Here is a 17,448-nt window from a genome sequence, read left to right as displayed (position 1 = left end):
CTATGATTGATGCTTTATTGATGGAAATGAATTAGCAAAGTCTTATTCTGATTACATTTTAATCAATGCTAACTATTTTTCCCTTATAACTTTTCGCACTACCGTGCCCTGAGTAATACAGCATTGCTTTTCCTGTTTGTAAAGTGGAGTTTATCAATATATTTGGACAATCTTTATTTCGTAATACTTTTATGGCCCTTGCAAAAGATATGATGAGAGGACCAATGGAAGTCGATGAATTTATATCATAAAAAAACGTTTGCTGTGGTATATGTTTTTGAATCCAAACGCAGATGTTGGAGGATTTAAAAACCAGTAGTGCTCATTGTGTAGGATTTCGGCTGGGTTAAAAATTGAGTTGCATGAATATACAAATGTGTTCTTTTTGGGCGCAATACTTTGTGCATAATATTGAGCATGGAAGTATTATAATCGTGATCTTGCATTTAGAATGATCCTATATCTAAAGACATTTTTGTATTATAACTAGCATTAGGTAAGAAATCTAGGTAAGACATTTTTTTTAAATATTGACGTAATTCCCTAGCATCATATAGTTTTGAAAGATGCGTTAATGTAAAATATTCATGTTAAATTTGCGTTTTCTAAATTTAAAAATATATCTAAACGCCGTTTGAATCGAATGGTTAAGCTAATGTTTTGGATTTTTATGTGGTAAAATAAGCATAAATTATTTCTATTATTAAGTTCCATCCTGGAGATTTATTATTTTAAATTTTTCAAAGCTCAAAATGAGTTTTTTTCCGGTAATTGGAATGTAATCATTTGAAACTCACACGTTAACTACCTTATATCTAGCAGTAGGACTTCGAAGTAATAGTGCCTTACATCCTTGCTATCATATTCTAATACAGTGTTTCCAAAAAAGAAACTTGAGAATTTTGTCGGGAAACCAGGCTAATTTTAAGCGTTTTAGTTATTTAGGTACAAAGAGAGATTTTCCTGTTGTATGGAGATAACAACTGGAGTATATTATTATCTAAATGATGCAACATGCTTCTTTAAAATCTTATTAAAGGAGATATTTTCGTAAGGATAATCCCGAAATGTTTCTTAAGCAACGGTGAATGACCGAAATGTCAGGTTACTTCGCAGTTAGAGGCTAGTTCTAAAATATGCGTATGCTTGTATGATTCGTGGAATTTGATCAAATTTAAGATATAAGAGCTTAATAATTCAAAATTTATATTTGAACCATTAGAAGGTTAAAATATTACTAAATTTGGTAACCAATATTGTTGTATAAATATCGAAAAATGTAGATCGAATTAACTCCAAACTTCCTCGGCAGAGTGGCTTTAGACATTAGCAGTAAATATGGATAAGGATTAATTCTTTACAGAATGAAAAATAAGGCACTATTCAAAGTATCTTATTTTTGTATTAGTTAAAATACATGACATAGCTAATTTGATGTCGTAAGTTGTACAAGCAATTTAATACTTTCTTTTGGACCGAAAGAAAAACGAGAGTAGGTACGCTATTTTGGTTTTAATGCTTGCCCTACTTGTCTGGTGATTGAAGCCGAAAAACTGTATTGTATCCCTCAAATATACATATTTATGAATTAGAAATTCTTACAATTTTTATAGCAATATTGTTTGTTAATGTTTCACCTCGCTCAATCAGAAATAAGGTTTGTAATAAAATACTTTTTTCTGAAGAGAAGCCATCAAACTTCTTGTAAAAATGGCATTTTTTCAAAACAATGCATCATTTAAACTTCATATTCATTATATGCCTAATAATATATTTAAAACTCAACAGCTGTCAATGGATCAAATCTTGGGTTAGATTTAATATCAATATGGCATAGGTCTTTGAATTGGTCAAATGTAATGACTCGTCCGATACCAACTAAACATTTTATTTTCGCGCACATTGAGGTATATCAAGGCCAAGATCTTCTTTTTGTGTTTACTCATGAGTGATATGGATTCGAATTTTGATATTTTCTATGTAAACTTTGACTAATAGCCTGGTCTTACTGGTTACATTGGTATTTTAATGAAGTTTATGATAACTCTTACCACTATCATGACCATTAGTGTGCCTTTTACGTGTGAAAATTAAGTAGGTGTTGGATAATAGCAGCGTACCCTCCAGTCATGGTTTCCATGCTGCTATTCTCCTGTCATTGGCGTTATCAATGTTCCTCAGAGGAAAGAAATTTCCTTTTACAACCCTCGGTCAGTCCGCTATATCCGGACGAACCAAAATCCTTGGAGAGGTTTACCATTACTACAGCTATCTTTTACTCGACGAATGGGGTAAGTTAAGGGTAAAATCGGAGCGCGATCCCGTCATCTTAGTCTGGAATGCTGGCCTTTTCTTTTCGCCTGCGCAATTAACTCCCCTTTCTCATATTCATTACTTCCAGCGTTGAACGTCATCAAGTAATTCTCGCGAACTGGCATTTTCAGCTTGAATTAAAATCATCCTTCTTTTGGTCCTTACTGACGTTATGTCTCGCTGCTACTCGGGAAAATTTTCAATTCATGCGAATGCTCAGTTCTGTAAACAGAATACCGCCGAGTCTTTATCTTCGCGGAAATAGAAACTAGGCGCACCAATCGAATAGTAAATTACCTGGAAAGGGGGCGATGGAAATTGGCCCAAAGAGGGGCATTTACGTCATTGACAGTGTCGATGGTGACTTCACAGGACTCCATATTGTGCCGGCTTGCATTGGAAATCGTGCGCCCTTGTCTTAGATCCGACTCTTTTGACGCAATCGACGAGTCGTCAGCCAACCTCATAGTTTGTCTGACACGCAAACTTTACCCGTTTACGCATACAAATCTGATGCTTTCCCGGCGAATATATTCGAAAAAGGCTATTCGGGCTTCCAGCCGGGTGGTCTCCCTCCATTCTGCCGACGTTTCGGAACACGAGTCGGGTTCCTTCAACAGGGTCATTAATGGGTTCTGAAAAATGCCTGCTGCCCGGAGATGAGCGCAGAGTGGCCCGTGTATTCTCTAGACCGCGATAGAGTATTTGTGCTCGCGAGGAAAAATCATTGAAAAGTTATTCATTCAAAAGATCGCATCATCATAATTATGTACTTCGGTTAACTTAGCCGTAATAACAGTTGATTTCTTCATGGAGGTTGTGCCTCTCCGCTGACAGCGACGCGAGGGGAGTGACTTACGCGAACGTATTTAACTGCGCAGTGGTTGACAATGCAAGCCGAGGCCGACTTAAGAGTCTCAGTTGGAGAAGCTAAGCCTCCACTACGAATGGAGGATTCACCAGCCGGCAATAGTGTGTGTTGTCAAGCACCGCGCATTTAAATAGGTGAACAGAAGTCGTCATTAAATGAACACTTGGTGACAGCACCTCTGATGGTCGACTGGAGAATCATCTCTACGCTGTAACGCAGGTTCTTCGAATCAGTCAACCACATTGTTTGTTCGACTCAAACTTACGGCTTGCCCATTAAATGTAATGTTTAGGTATACCGGGACTAGCCACGGTGATAACTTTTACGGCAGTCGTCCTCAATGTACGAATTGTGCGAAAAATCCACAGGGAAAGAAATCATTTGCCTTGACCAGGGTTCGAACCCGGATTACCCGAACCCGGTATATCCACTGGGAGGAATGACGCCTCGGTAGCTTAACTTGCTAAAGCACTCGACCGGAAATCGGTGATTCGGTTTTGAATCCCGGTCAAGGCGAATGAACTTTTGTCTGTGGTTTTTTTCGCAAAAAGTGGAATGCTATTGGAGACAGTTATGATTTTCATTTTTCAACGTATACCGGTAAGATTCAATCCATGCTAATTCAGTTGATTTATTTTGGGTTCCTTTTAATATTATTTCGACTATTCTTCAAAAAATCCAGCCTTGCATCACTGTTTTCAGTAGTTTTCCTTATGAGATATATTGTGAGGAAGCATCCATTTCCCTCGACCAATTGAATCATGACTCACCTGTTCTTTAAAAATGATACTATATTATTCAAATTCTAAGACTTTGTGGAGTATGCTCATATCAAGGGTTATATCATATACTTAAATGTTAAGATTGTTTGGAAATATTTAGGAAAATATGTCCAATTGCATAACAGACTAATGGTGATATGCGTTTGATCTGCACAGGCTGAGAATCTCAAGGTGATAGCTTATATTTCAACAATTGATGCGCCAATTAAAAAGACTGTTCGAGCAAAAAGGATGCAGCCGTACAAAAACCTTTATTTTAATAGTTTTATGTGGGGAAAGCACGCCCTGATCGAAGCCACAGCCTTGGATGTAGAGTAGAGGAGTCATTCCTTCCTCTGGGCCGACTAACACTTTGAAATTTTCGTTTTCGAAAATTTATTTGCGATATCGAAAGAAAAATTTTAATGTTTTTCATGAATGCACATTTAATTTGGTTCGAAAAACCTCAATTGATTTTCTAAATGGATTAAGTCGATATCGGAAATTAGAATGCACATTTGATTTGGTTTGCAAAACCTCAATTGATTTTCTAGATGGATTAAGTCAATATCGGAATTTCTCCATGATGAAAAAAATGCCTTTGAACTTTGATATTATTCATTTATCCACACTTTGTGTATTACATGTCGTTGATAACCCTCTCAGAGTTATTGGCTGTGAGAAAGGAATGGGTAGTTTTTTTTCTGATATTCACTGATGTGCTCCTGAAGGATAGCCATTTTCATTTTTTTAAATCCAATTTTGCAACGATCCATAGAATTAGGGACTTAAAATCATTTTTATGGGCTCTTGCGTGTGTGCGTTTAATTCATTTTCAACTATTTCCTTTACCTGGCCGTTTTTTCTCTCAGTTAGTTTAGAATACCCCAGTGCACAATAAAGAATTGGTTCCATCAACTAAGGGCGTTGTCCTTTCGACCGAATCGTCAACTTCAGTCTTTTTTAGCGACGCATTTCTCCTTTGAAACATACGCTATCATCTTGAATATATCAGAGTGTACACTGTACAGAGATAGCAGAATTTTCAAAATTTGCCTCATTCTTAAATGCTAGAAGCAGAATATAAGAAAGTATTACGGTATAATTTTCAAATTTTGAGATGCAGGACAATCTTAACCCGGGTCCGCAATGCATAAACTGAGAGTTGAATTTTTATCGCGAGAGAATACGCCAACAAAAGAGAGAGATTGAGTAGGAGGAAAGAACCTTCTTAGTTATTCCACTGTAATAGCGATAGTATTCGTACGGTTTATTGATAATTGAATTACCAATGCCAACTATTAATCAACTGTGACAAGAAATACACCACGCTGAACGTCACGGGCAGCAGGACAATTTTTTACAGCACAATGAGTTCATACAGGATGAGTGCGGTACACTAACAAGTATTACCAAGAGCTCAAAATCAATTTGATTTAATCGCTTGCTAAGGGAATGTCGGCGCCATTTCTGTATCTGAGGAGTGCCTCTGAACCGCCTATGACATGCAATTGATTCTATGGATAATCTAACCAAGAAAACTAGTAAAAGTCTATTTCTACCGAAGGAATGCTGAATAAACTGATTCGAGCCAAAACCTTGAGTATTTATTGTTTATAAGAGAGTAAAACTTGGAGGATCACTGAACTGGCCTCATTCTTCTAGCATTCACATTGAAATAGGTATTTCCAGCCAGAAACGCTGTTCAGTGTCTCAGATTTAAAACATTTGCAGCAAGTCTTTAGAAAGCCTATGAGCGAACCCGTCGCGTTTTCGTATTTCTTAGTCCTGTTATCCACGTAAGTGGGGGAAATGTTTTGCATGCGAGTGAATTGAATCTTTATAGTCTTTAAATAAATGGTGCAAAGAGTGTGTCTTTTGATGAAAGTTGCCAAGGCAAATTTCTCCTACAAGTTTTGTATCGCACCTTATTTTCCCTGAAGTACAAAGGTAAATTAATTTTTGGAACCTGGTATTTTCTTTTCTTTAGTTTCATGTGTATGTAAAAAGAGGACTTTTCCAGTTATATCAAAGTTCTTAATCAATGCTATAAAGAGCATAGTTTGGTTTTGATGGAAATATTGTTGGAGCGCTAGCATGACATAATTTAAATTTAAGAAATAGTGGTGATGTGATTTATCTCAAAATCTTCCAGTCTCTCACAGTAACTTAAAATTAGTCATGAAACAGCCAGCCAAAATTTTTATCACGATTGAAAAGCAATTCAAAGCAAAATTCATGTCAGGACCACCTGAAAATCTTTGGCGATTTTCAAATGTAATGCTGCCAAAGACTCGAATTTCGCATATTCGGAAATCAAACCCGATTTTGACTCATTGTATGGCTTTTTATTTGAATGGAAAAACATTTCCGACGTTACTGGATATTCAATAAAGGTTGGTCCATGGTTTTGAAGCATTTAATATTTCTTTGAAATGCATTATCTCATTGGGAATTAGACTTTTCTTACAATTTCTTTTCAAATTTTGCTTTGGTGTTTGCTTAGTGATGTTCATTAATACTATAACATCTGCTTTGTGTAAAAGGTAATAATATCTAATTTACAATTGACTGAATTTGTTATTTAATGATATGCTCTCATGTGGTGATTGTCTCTCATATTGTGGGAGCGCAGCTTTTAAATTCTAAAGTAATATTTGACTTGAATCGATAGATTACCGCAAATAATTATATTCTGATGAATAAATTACATCGAAGCACACAGCCTTCCATAAGGAAAGGCTTAACTCTTGCTCGATCGGTATTTTTATGGGGTATCGTATTACTCGCTAAACTCTTATGCTATTCTCGAACATTTCAAGATGGGTAGAGTAGAGCATGTTTAATAATACCTTGTACCTCAAAGTTTGAAAAATTAACCTCAGTATTTTTAAAGGTACGATTTTGAGAAAAAGTTCACCACGGTACGCTCTGAAAATTTTAAGGTGTTAACGTGGTATTTAAATGAGCAATGAGTCACCAAAAGAGACCAAATATGAGCAGTATTGAGGAAGGATTGCGTCCTCTGGGGTCGATTCCGTTCGCAGCGATTACTGACTCACACTTTCTCACAGGCATTCACCCATGTGAGCTGGCGTGCATCAGGTTGTCAACTCTACAGAACGTGATGAACAGTGTTCACGAGGAATGACTGCGATCTTCCGGAGGAACCTACGCCTCGAAGTAATCTATTAATGGGGAATAAATAACTTGCGATGTTTGTGTAATTTAATCTGAAGGATACTTTTGTATTTAAAAATACATACTCAGCATATGTGAGATGAATATCCGAGCATATAAATCATGTAAAAAATTATGCAAATTAATGTCTTCAAAAATACCCATGCCAACTTTGAAACCATGAAGACCGTTATTGTTTGTATTTATCTTATTTTAGCATGGTGGTCCCCTCATCCTAGTCGAAATTGTCATTTACGGAATACACCCGAAAATAGTGATGTGCACGCATGTTCTCCACTATCCTGGAAAGTCGCTGTCCAAAGAAAGCGTAACGTCATTCTTTCAGTTATCGTTGAGTGCTCTCAGGTAACGTTTTTAACTGTACAATTTAAGACGTTATTAAGGTCAATTTTAACAATCAATTTCCCCCATGCGTTGATCCCAAACTAGTTCATAATGGAGAGTGGTGATACTACCCCAAGGACTACGACTATTTCCACATCTCTTGATTTGACCGATATTTACAATCGCCACAAAAAATTATGAACCCTGGTGTAGGCTGCCCGTGACAAATTTTGAAAACTAAAGGATTTGATGAATTTTGGCTGCTAAAATTTTCGTATATTTACTCCAGTAATGGGTGAGATTGCTTATTGCTAATTATTATATATATGCATAAATACCTTTCAATTTTGGAAGTGAAATAAGGCCGATACAGCATTAAGCAGTCCCGGCAAAAGATGTCGCGCTATCATTCTGCTGAATTAGGAACAAAAAAAGGCCATAAATGGCGTATTGCCGTCTAAAATAAAACACGCTTTCAATGAATAGATTAGTTTTGCTTTCGTAGAAATGACCAAACAAAGCATACGATAAACTTTCAAATTTGTTTGGAAATTGAATATGGCCATATATATACCCATTTTTTCAAGATTTTATTCTTAGCTAAGTAGGTTACGCTGAATAAAACTCATTTGTAACAAACTAGTGTGTTTACACAAGCCTTTATTCCTACCGATTAACCCTTGTTTATTATCAGTCAACAGTACATGGATCTCACAGACGTCCCTCCTAGCTTCCTAATTGCAAAATACCTAGCTACGTGTGTTGCTTACACGCCGCACGCTTCCAGTTGATCCACGATGGTGAATGAATCGAAGGTGGCGTGTTGAGAGGGTGCAGCAAAAGTCGTCCATGGTTCAGCGGTGCAGTCAGGGTAGAGGCGTGCCAGCATGGAGAGTTCAATCATACCAGAGTCGGCGTCCATAGATATTCACATTCAATCGAGTCGATGTCCTTTTTTAACCTTGAAATCACGATTACTACATGTACTTCTACATGCTACCACACAGGCCTTAATTGGCGTGTGACGTCGGTTGCTAGAACAACAGCCGTTGACAAACAAAAAGGAAATACTCTAACGAAGTGTGGCCTACCATGTATTAAAGTCTCTGATTGGCCGGGGGAAAAAATATTTCCCATATCTATACCTTCGGCGAACTATCTCTCTTAATTCATCATTTCTGTCGGACTTAGAAATATAAAGGGTTTCTAATATCCATGTCGCTCTGAATGATATCAAATCTCAATTGTTCAAGCAGTCTAATGCTAACGCGCAGCCTCCGAGTCTCTAGCGATTCCTATCCTAATTTTTTTTACATATTTGTAAAGCATTCTGTGCTTCCGTGGAAGGTTTTGACGAATAGAGCAGCTTTCCTATGTATTTTATTCAGTTCACGGATTAAGTCTTTAAATGCTTCGAATCCCATATGCTCCCTGAATATAAATACATGATCGGACGAGTGCGATACAGCAACTATCTTTTACTTTTGTAGCCAGAAATCTTCCTGTAACCCTCTCGACGAATTCTAGCTTCTTTGGGCTCTGCTACAAATATTTATTGTATGTGGTCATTTGAATACAGCGAATGCCTAATTAAAATTTTGAGTGGCAAAATTTTGATTTGTGTGCCCATATACGAATTTTCATGGAGTAAGAATCGATTTTTTGAAGCAATGTAATCAACCTGTCTGATTGATGTCTCCTTGGAGTGAATCTAAGCAAGACCAATTTTGGGCTTCTGCGTATTCGGACAAGGTTGAGATGGAAAAATCCAACATTACGTGATGAATCTGATGTGTTTCTAATTCCCTGATTCCTACGTAAGTCCATGCTTCCATCTTTTTTATTGATATAGAAATTTTTATTTTAATTTACCTATCACGAAAGAGAAAGAGATTTCAACGTCTAAGACACGGTCTCAGGCGTTAATTTGTGGATTTGCTTCATCATAGAATAAGATAACTTTGTTTTATTCCACACTTTATTTTAAATGGTATGACCCGGGTTTCAGCATCTAATGCTATCATCAGGTGACCTGATGAAATTTTAATTTTAATTTTATTCTATGAGGATTTCAACGGTTAAAAAATGGCTTTTTATGAGTATTTCATTTGCCAAGTCATTCCACTTCCCATTATAATGCTGAAGCTTGGGATGTCGGCCTCAGCATTCCGTCACTCTGCAGCCAGCTTCAGCGGACTCATGCACATTGTTGTACTGACCATGAGTGACAAATGGCATTGGAGAGAAGACGAGAGGGGCGGAGGGTGTTCTTCTGACTCTCATGTGAGCACATCTCTGCCTTTGTGAATATCACTTGCCTCGCTCGGTTTGGCACTCCATCGATCTGTGATTTGCTTCCTTCTAATGATTAAAAAAATATATTTTGACTGATTATAGCGATCGAGAATCAAAAATGGTTGAGAGAGGATTTTTAATCTTCATCTTGCAGTAAGGCTGCTTAACGTTCAGTCTGGAGGCGAGCATGAATTGTCCTGAAAAGATAAAAAATAGCGAGTTTTGAGAGGCATGCTTAAAAGAAAGTTTTAAATAAATTTTAAATTATTTCAGGCAGGCAATGTGAAAATAAGAAAACATGACTGTTTAAGAGGGAGAAAATAAGTAATGATATATGTCTGGTTTCGTAATATGGACTATCAGTTCAAATATATGGCATCACAATGATCACCATGTCAATATAAATAATATGACTGAAAATTTGCTTATGAAAATTATTCAATGTTCACCCTACGTATTAAATAATATTAGTACTTTTTATTGTAATGGCATAATTTAGTTTTGATGACTTTGTAGGGCAATTAATATATGCAGCGCAATGAACAGTATATTTTGGGCACATCTATTACAGTGTTCATTCTCTTGGAATAAGATAAGATCTACGACAATATAACAAGAACAGCAAGATGTAATTAGCAAATAAACTTCTCGGCTTTGCAGCCTGTCAGGTAGCAAAAGAGCAGTTGTAGTGGTGATATAACCATCATTCTGTTATTCAGATCTGAAAAATAGGTATGGATACCTACCGCATGTGTTGGTACTATTAAGAAACTTTCCTGGAGGCGTAAATACGATGTAAACACGTTCGCGGCTATCGTGCAATGGGCAGAAATAATCACATAATTCAGTGGCGCAATATCTTTTTGTCAGCAATTTAATCCGGGCCTCCTGCACTCGTACCGAAGAACATCAGAAGAAAGGGAGGTGTGGAACGTTATGTGTTACAGGAGGTTGATAGGTGATGTGCTAGGGCACACCAAGCATGCGAGGAGTATTATGGGGGAAAAACTGAAGGAAACGTCCATCGAGGAAGACCTGGAGAAAAGTCCATGCGGCAGATAATGATGGACGCGTGGACGGAGATATTCAGGGAAGTGAAGGGGTTTGCTCAATAAAGGAAGAATGGAGAGCTGCTTACCAGTCTTAGAATTACAATTCCATTTCTAAATTCACACAAAAAGTTAGTAATAATTTTAAATATCGAAAGTGTCCTTAAAAGTTTAGGAAATTCATAAATTTTATGGATGAAAAGGATATTTGAAAACGTCACCCTTAGTTTCATTTACCAATCTGTTTTGCTCTTCGCCATTACTTTGAAGGGTATTACTTTGTGTTATAGACTGGTTCCGCCTAGGTATATAAAATAATCAGGTAGTTAATAACAATACTAAGTTAATAATACTAGTTTGTCAATAGAAATAAAATTTTCAGTAGAAATAGACAACATGAGAATGAACACTATTGTCGGCACCAGAGAAATGGATCTATCAGGGATCACTTGACCTGGTTTTATGCCTTTTTACTGTCGATCGTATGCGCTGAATCCTAAAATCGCTATTTTTGTGTTTGACAAAGAATTCCATGCGTAAAAATATTGGGGATGGAAATGGGATGCACCTCTTATATGAAGAGAGATAAGTTTTGTTGGAAGTCACGGCTGCAGCACCAAGGGCAATTGTGGGAGGAAGATGAAGAAAAAACCAAGTATGTGTGGGAGGCGAAGGGGGATGCGAGGAAGAAGAGCTATGGGGGAGTAAGGGTTGGGCTGCGGTGCGTGCAGAGGAACCGATATTGTCTTATCTTGTTTGTATGTGGCTGCGCCTTGTCACCCCCTCATTACACCCACCCCCTTCGCCCTTCCTTTGGCCATTCCGCATCCGGCGCCGGTCCCGTTTTTTGGCGCCATTGCCGCCTTTTCGTCTTTTCTGCGAGTCACGTGCTGTGGATACAGCGGCGACGACGGGGTGCATGGGATGGGAGGGATTGTGGCTAATGCGATGGAAGCGGGACGATGGGAACAATCGCTGTCGACGGCGCCCATCCCCTTCCTCCACTCCCCTCCAACCGCTGCTCATTTGCCGCTCCTTTGGTCCGCGGAGGAATCGAACCGTGCCTCGCTTTATCACAGGGGCATACTCAGAAACGAATAAAGAACGAAGGGTAACCGCTTATACGAATCATATAATTTACTGTGTTTTTCACTGATATTAAACGATCACGAAAGAAAATAACGTTTTTTGGGGGTGAAGAAATATCCAAAGTTTTCCCCGCCCGGTCAGGCTCCCCATTGCTGTCCACATTCCGAAGGCCGAGTCGTACATCGTCCTCAGGGTCGGCTGAGTGAATGCTGCTCCTAGATTGTATGAGGGTGGCTGTTCATTTTACTGTAAATATGACATTTCACCACGTATCCTGCGTAAATTCAATCTTCCGCCGAGGCATCTAAACCGCGTCTTTCTCTGTGTGGAAAAAAATTGAACATGGTCAAGACGTCTATCTTAACAGGGTGAATTGCTAATGTATATATTGAACTTAATGTAAAGGGTCAATTTTTATGAGACGTAGTTATATCAAGGTTTTTAACTATCCTATGTCCGATTTGAAGGGAAAAATAGGAAATCCATTATTCGCTAATCTCAAGTGCGTGGACCAGAGCTCTTAGACGATCATTGGAAGGAAAATTGGCCATGGCGATAGAATGCAGAGCGAGAATGGGGTCAATTATCGAAGAATTTGACAATTGAAGAAAGATCTCAGGTTTTCCCGGCGTATGATGATGTTGAAGTTATTTCGGGTTTCCCACCGGAATAGGTTCTCCATCTCTGCCGACGTTTCGATGGTCGTGTCATCCATCGTCATCAAGCCCTGATGACGATGGACGACACGACCATCGAAACGTTGGCAGAGATGGAGAACCTATTCCGGTGGGAAACCCGAAATAACTTCAACACAATTTGACAATTGTCTCTTTTCTCCCGCAAGAGCCTGGCCCATAAAGATAAGATGGGACTGGGAGAGAATTGAAAAATTAACGGCTGATCGTAACAGTACGTTTATCCCGTCTTGGCGGTGCGTAGGTGCATGTGTTTTCCCACGAGCCGAAGGTTTAAATGTGCCTAATTTCCTGTTTATCGTGTTCTCGCCTCTCTGAACCAAATGCAACTTTGAATCCGCTACTAACGTTTGTTTGGGACCTTCATCATGTTTTTCACTCGTCTGGCTAATGAGGGAGCTGGTCAAAACAAAGGTCTTCATGGGAAGGGGGAGGAGAAAGTCACCACCATCTCTTCCCTTTGGACCCCCCCTCCCCCTGCCGTCTCGTTTGGCCAGTGGGTCAATTGGTTTTGTCGTCATCGGGGCCACCCCGCCCACTCGCGCTATTTGCTCTCTGCACGACACAACTTATCATGCGCCCCTTCCCCCCCCCTCAGAAGACGGATTTGAATGGTGGAAGGGAGGGAACACCGTTATTCCCCCTCACCCCTCCCCCCGAGTGGACCGCTGGACCTTCAAATCTCATATGCATGAATTTGTCTTTAATGCTGTGCGAGCTGATTTACCAAAATTCTACCAAGTGCTTGCAGAGACGTTTTTTCGATCTATTCGCGACCATATTTCAGACTTCCTGGTTGAACTTGTCTGCCTGTTTAATTTTTCATAACGTCCGTTCGATCGTTGCTTCGATGTATATTATTAAAGGAAAAAATACTGTAATTCTTAAAACTTAAGCCAGCCAAAATTTCTACGACTTATGTGCTATTGCTATTTCAAGCTGTATACAATCTGAATATATTGGATAAATATTTCCTTATTCTTGTCTAATTATATTTTGAAAAAAAGTAATATTATCCAATTTTTTTGTTCTTTTTCTCTTTTTCCTTTACAGAATAAAATAACGGTTGGAGAAAACATATGAAGCCGATGACTATATTCACGCTAGGAAGTAGTCCTCAACGCCAATTAAAGTTGATAAATTTACGCTGTAATTGCCCTAAATATACTATTCATTGTAGTTTAAAATAAAATAAAATGAAACATATTATTATAATTATAACACATTATGCTATCAAAGCAGTTAATATTGATTATCCATTACCACCTTTCACATGTGAGTTGCTGAAAATACTTAAGTTTGGGTTAGATTCCTCTCGTAATCGCGCGTTAAAATCACCGAAAGTGATTTTAACGGGCAACTGCAACAAGGGCCTTAATTAAAAACCGTAATTGTTTAGCATTACTGTATGGTACGCCGCAGGAGCTGGGTTAAAAACTTGAGCGAAACAGAGGAGGGGATGGTGCGATATGGAATTTCGTTGTTCATTGGGCTTCACAAATTCTTACCCAGCCTCTGTGGCGTTTGCGAATGGGGTCTCACTTGAGGAGACCCCATTCGTAAACAGTAAGCGTTAATCTATGATGTGCTGTGGAAGTCAGTAAAGAAATATGCGGTGGGGAATGGTGCGATATGGAATGTGTCCCGTTGGGAGCAGCAGCTGTGTGAGGGAGAATGAATGGGAGCACCTCAGACTCGGAATACATCATGCAAATGGATCAGGGGGCGCTCAAATGAGAAGATCGGCGCAGGAGCGGCTAGCGGGAAGAATAACGGGCCGCACTCGCCCAACTAATCGCCCCCGTGTCTGCTGATGACGACAAAACACCCCAATGCGGAGAGGGAAGGGAAGGAGAGGTGCTCTGAGTCACGCACGACCCCCTCCTCAATTTCCCCCAAAAAACGCATTCCCAACGGCCACCCCTGCAAAATTCCCAACCAGCGTGCGTTTCGCTCATGTAGATTAAGAAAAATTTAATAGTGGTACCATAGCATCAAATAATTACATCTTATTTTGCCTTTCGAAAAGAATGCAAACAGGAGGCTTACACAATATGTATGAAGAGATTTTTTTCGGGATAAAACTTAAGAAATTCTTTAGTTAACTTAAGAAAAACTTTAAGAAATCCCGCCAGTGCAAACAGACATTCAGTGAAGATTTTCCGCTAGTGCATTAATTTCACTTCATATCAATACATTTTGTTGATAAGATTGTACAAATGAAGATGATACAAAATGTATTGAAACCATTATTGACATAAAATTTAAGTACTTGAGGAAAATTGTCGATTAATTTCAATGCACTAGCAAGTAATGATTTAACGGATATTAAGGCTGTTAATAGTTTGCAATAATAATGAAACAATTGAGTAGGTTTTTTTTTGGCTGGCTAAAGTTGAAAGCACTGCTGATTCTTTTTGGATCATATTCAATTGTATACACACATTGAAGTAACTTTTATACGGGTGTGGTGGAAATCTTGACCTCCAGGAAAGTTAATCAGGAAGTCTAAAATATGTTCAGTAATATGGTAACAACATATCGCGAAACGCTAAGTAGAATTAGGGGAATCAGCTTGAAAAGCATAAATTATAAGAGGTCATTCATTCAAACCAAAGAAATTTCGGCTCATTGAAAGAATTCGGTTGGTGGAAGGGCTATAAGATAGGACAAAATAAAAGTCTGCTCATTCATAAATTATCTCTCAACTTTAAAATTCAAATGAAAAAAAAAATGCGAAAGTCGCCGCCCACAAGTAAGTGGTGTCATTGGAGTGTTGGCTCATCGAATCGGATATAGAACCCTTTACAGAAAGAACCGCTCACTGGGGTATTAATTACAACGAATTACGTGAGATAGGTGCGCTCAGCCGAGAAGTAGCGGAGGGAGCCGTAAGCCAGTGACGTAATAAACTTATCTTTGGAAGGCTGTCGATTCTTCACGACGAATAGCTCGAGAATTAGGATACGGATTATGAAACGGAAAAAAATTCTGTCCCTCTATTCTTCATTCATTAGCAGAATCAGAAAAACTTACTGGGTGGGTTTTATAATGCTTGGTTAACTCCAACCATTATATAATACATCCTTCAACTTTAGCTAGTGGTGGTTGGGAGTTATAGCTTGCTTCAGTATAAGATCAGACGTCAAGCTTTACAGTTTCCGCCACCGTCAGTTAAAGTGGATGGCTGTATCATCTTATAGTTAGTGCTAACCAGGAATTATAAAACCGGCTCATATTGTACCGACAAAGAGATTACAACTTAACTACAAAAGGGCTCGAATTTTTGTCGCATATAGTTCGAGGAGGAGGAGATGGAATGGAAGAGGAAAAAGTACGAGTCTTCCAATTCTTCTATGTCATCAGAATCGGCAGAACTGTGTAGTCATTTGTGAAGGAACCCGTTGATGTATGCGCAGGATTTGAAGGTCTAGCGGTTTACTCGGATGAGAGGGAGGAGGGGAGGAATAACGGTTTCATCGGCTCGCCATGCGGGGGCGCCGCACCCCCTGTGATAGTCCGATGTCGCTCCCTCTCCGTGCCGCGCTAACGTCACGTGCCCGCGTCACTCGCGACGACGCGGCCGGCGGTGGGTGGCGGTGGTTGGGGAAGGGCTGGAATTGGGGGGGGAATTAAGCTCCCTTTCGATGACGAGGCGCGCCCCCCCCCCCCGACCACCGCGGGTCGAACTCGTGCCCCACGTATTTTGATCGCGGCGAATTAAGGTCGCGGGCCTCTCTCTTCATGTCTGGACCCAAATCGGAATCATAATCCGCAGATGATTAACTGATACTCTTTCGCTAATAAAAACTGATTGCAAAGAATATTTCTATGCTCAGGAGCTTATCAACTAAGTAACCTATCTAATGTAAATTGATCCTGTATGAAAGTTTGATTTTAAATGAAAATGTATTCCTTAAAGCTGATTAGGAATCCCGCTCGTGACCGAGTCCTCCCGCTCTTTCTCACTGTGGAGATCGGGTAGGTGTGTTTTCAGGCGCCACACAACATCGGTCGGATCGCAAGTGGTGTTCCGTGGTCCCAGAGCCACCGCCTTTCATAGAAAGCAGACTAATGCCGACGCCGGGTTTCTCTCCACTCTTCTTCCCCTGCCATTTCCTCATGACGCAGGTGACGTAGGCGTCGGCCCCCTTCTCCAAATAACATACCTCCTTCCGCATTCTTTCTAACACAATTCCGATTTAAGCAGGAGCGAATTAATTGCCTAACTCGCATGCCGATAAATTCATCTCATTCGCAGTTGGGGTACAGGCCCTTTATGAACAATTGCACAAAGAGGCCTTATTGGAGGCTAGGCTTAGATTTCTTGAGTTATTTTCAGTAGATATTACTAGGAGCCCATACTATATAAGTGGGATCACTCAACGCAAAGACAAGCCTTGATGACGATGGAAGACACGACCATCGAAACGTCGGCAGAGATGGAGGACCTCATCCGGTGGGAAACCCGAAATAACTTCAACATCATCATTCGCCGGGAAAACCTCATATGAATTCGATTTATTGATATGACCAGGTTATTGCTGAAATTTTTTGAGAAGATGGCGTTACGCGGTAAAAATTCTAATTAAAACATAATTTATGAAAAACTGAACTGATTTATACGATAACTTGGATAATCGAGGAAAATATTTATTTAATAATTGCTTACCAAATCAAAAAACGACAGGAGGTATGACCTATTCTTTCTCAAACTGGTATGATTGAACCAAGATTCTTATTAAACTAATGCATGATGACGTTGAGAAAAAATTCTGCTCCAGCGTGGTATTAAACTTGAAAATATGGAGCAGTAAAACAGCAAAAAAAATCGCGCTTTCTAAAATTAT

The 17,448-nt window shown here is 39.2% G+C and overlaps 1 long non-coding RNA gene across 1 annotated transcript in view; it reads left to right on the top strand.

The window, feature by feature from the left end:
* The window catches only part of LOC124157032, a 197,278-nt gene extending 183,492 nt beyond the window's left edge, over positions 1 to 13,786 (top strand). Inside the window, exon 4 of the long non-coding RNA XR_006864521.1 lies at positions 13,652 to 13,786. This is a non-coding gene — a long non-coding RNA (uncharacterized LOC124157032). The remainder of the gene's footprint in view (positions 1 to 13,651) is intronic.
* Positions 13,787 to 17,448: the final 3,662 nt, after the last annotated feature.

Source organism: Ischnura elegans, chromosome 4, assembly GCF_921293095.1.
Source record: "Ischnura elegans chromosome 4, ioIscEleg1.1, whole genome shotgun sequence".
NCBI lineage: Eukaryota > Metazoa > Arthropoda > Insecta > Odonata > Coenagrionidae > Ischnura > Ischnura elegans.
Note: the sequence above shows the minus strand (reverse complement) of the source record. Positions and strands in the feature narration are given on the sequence as shown.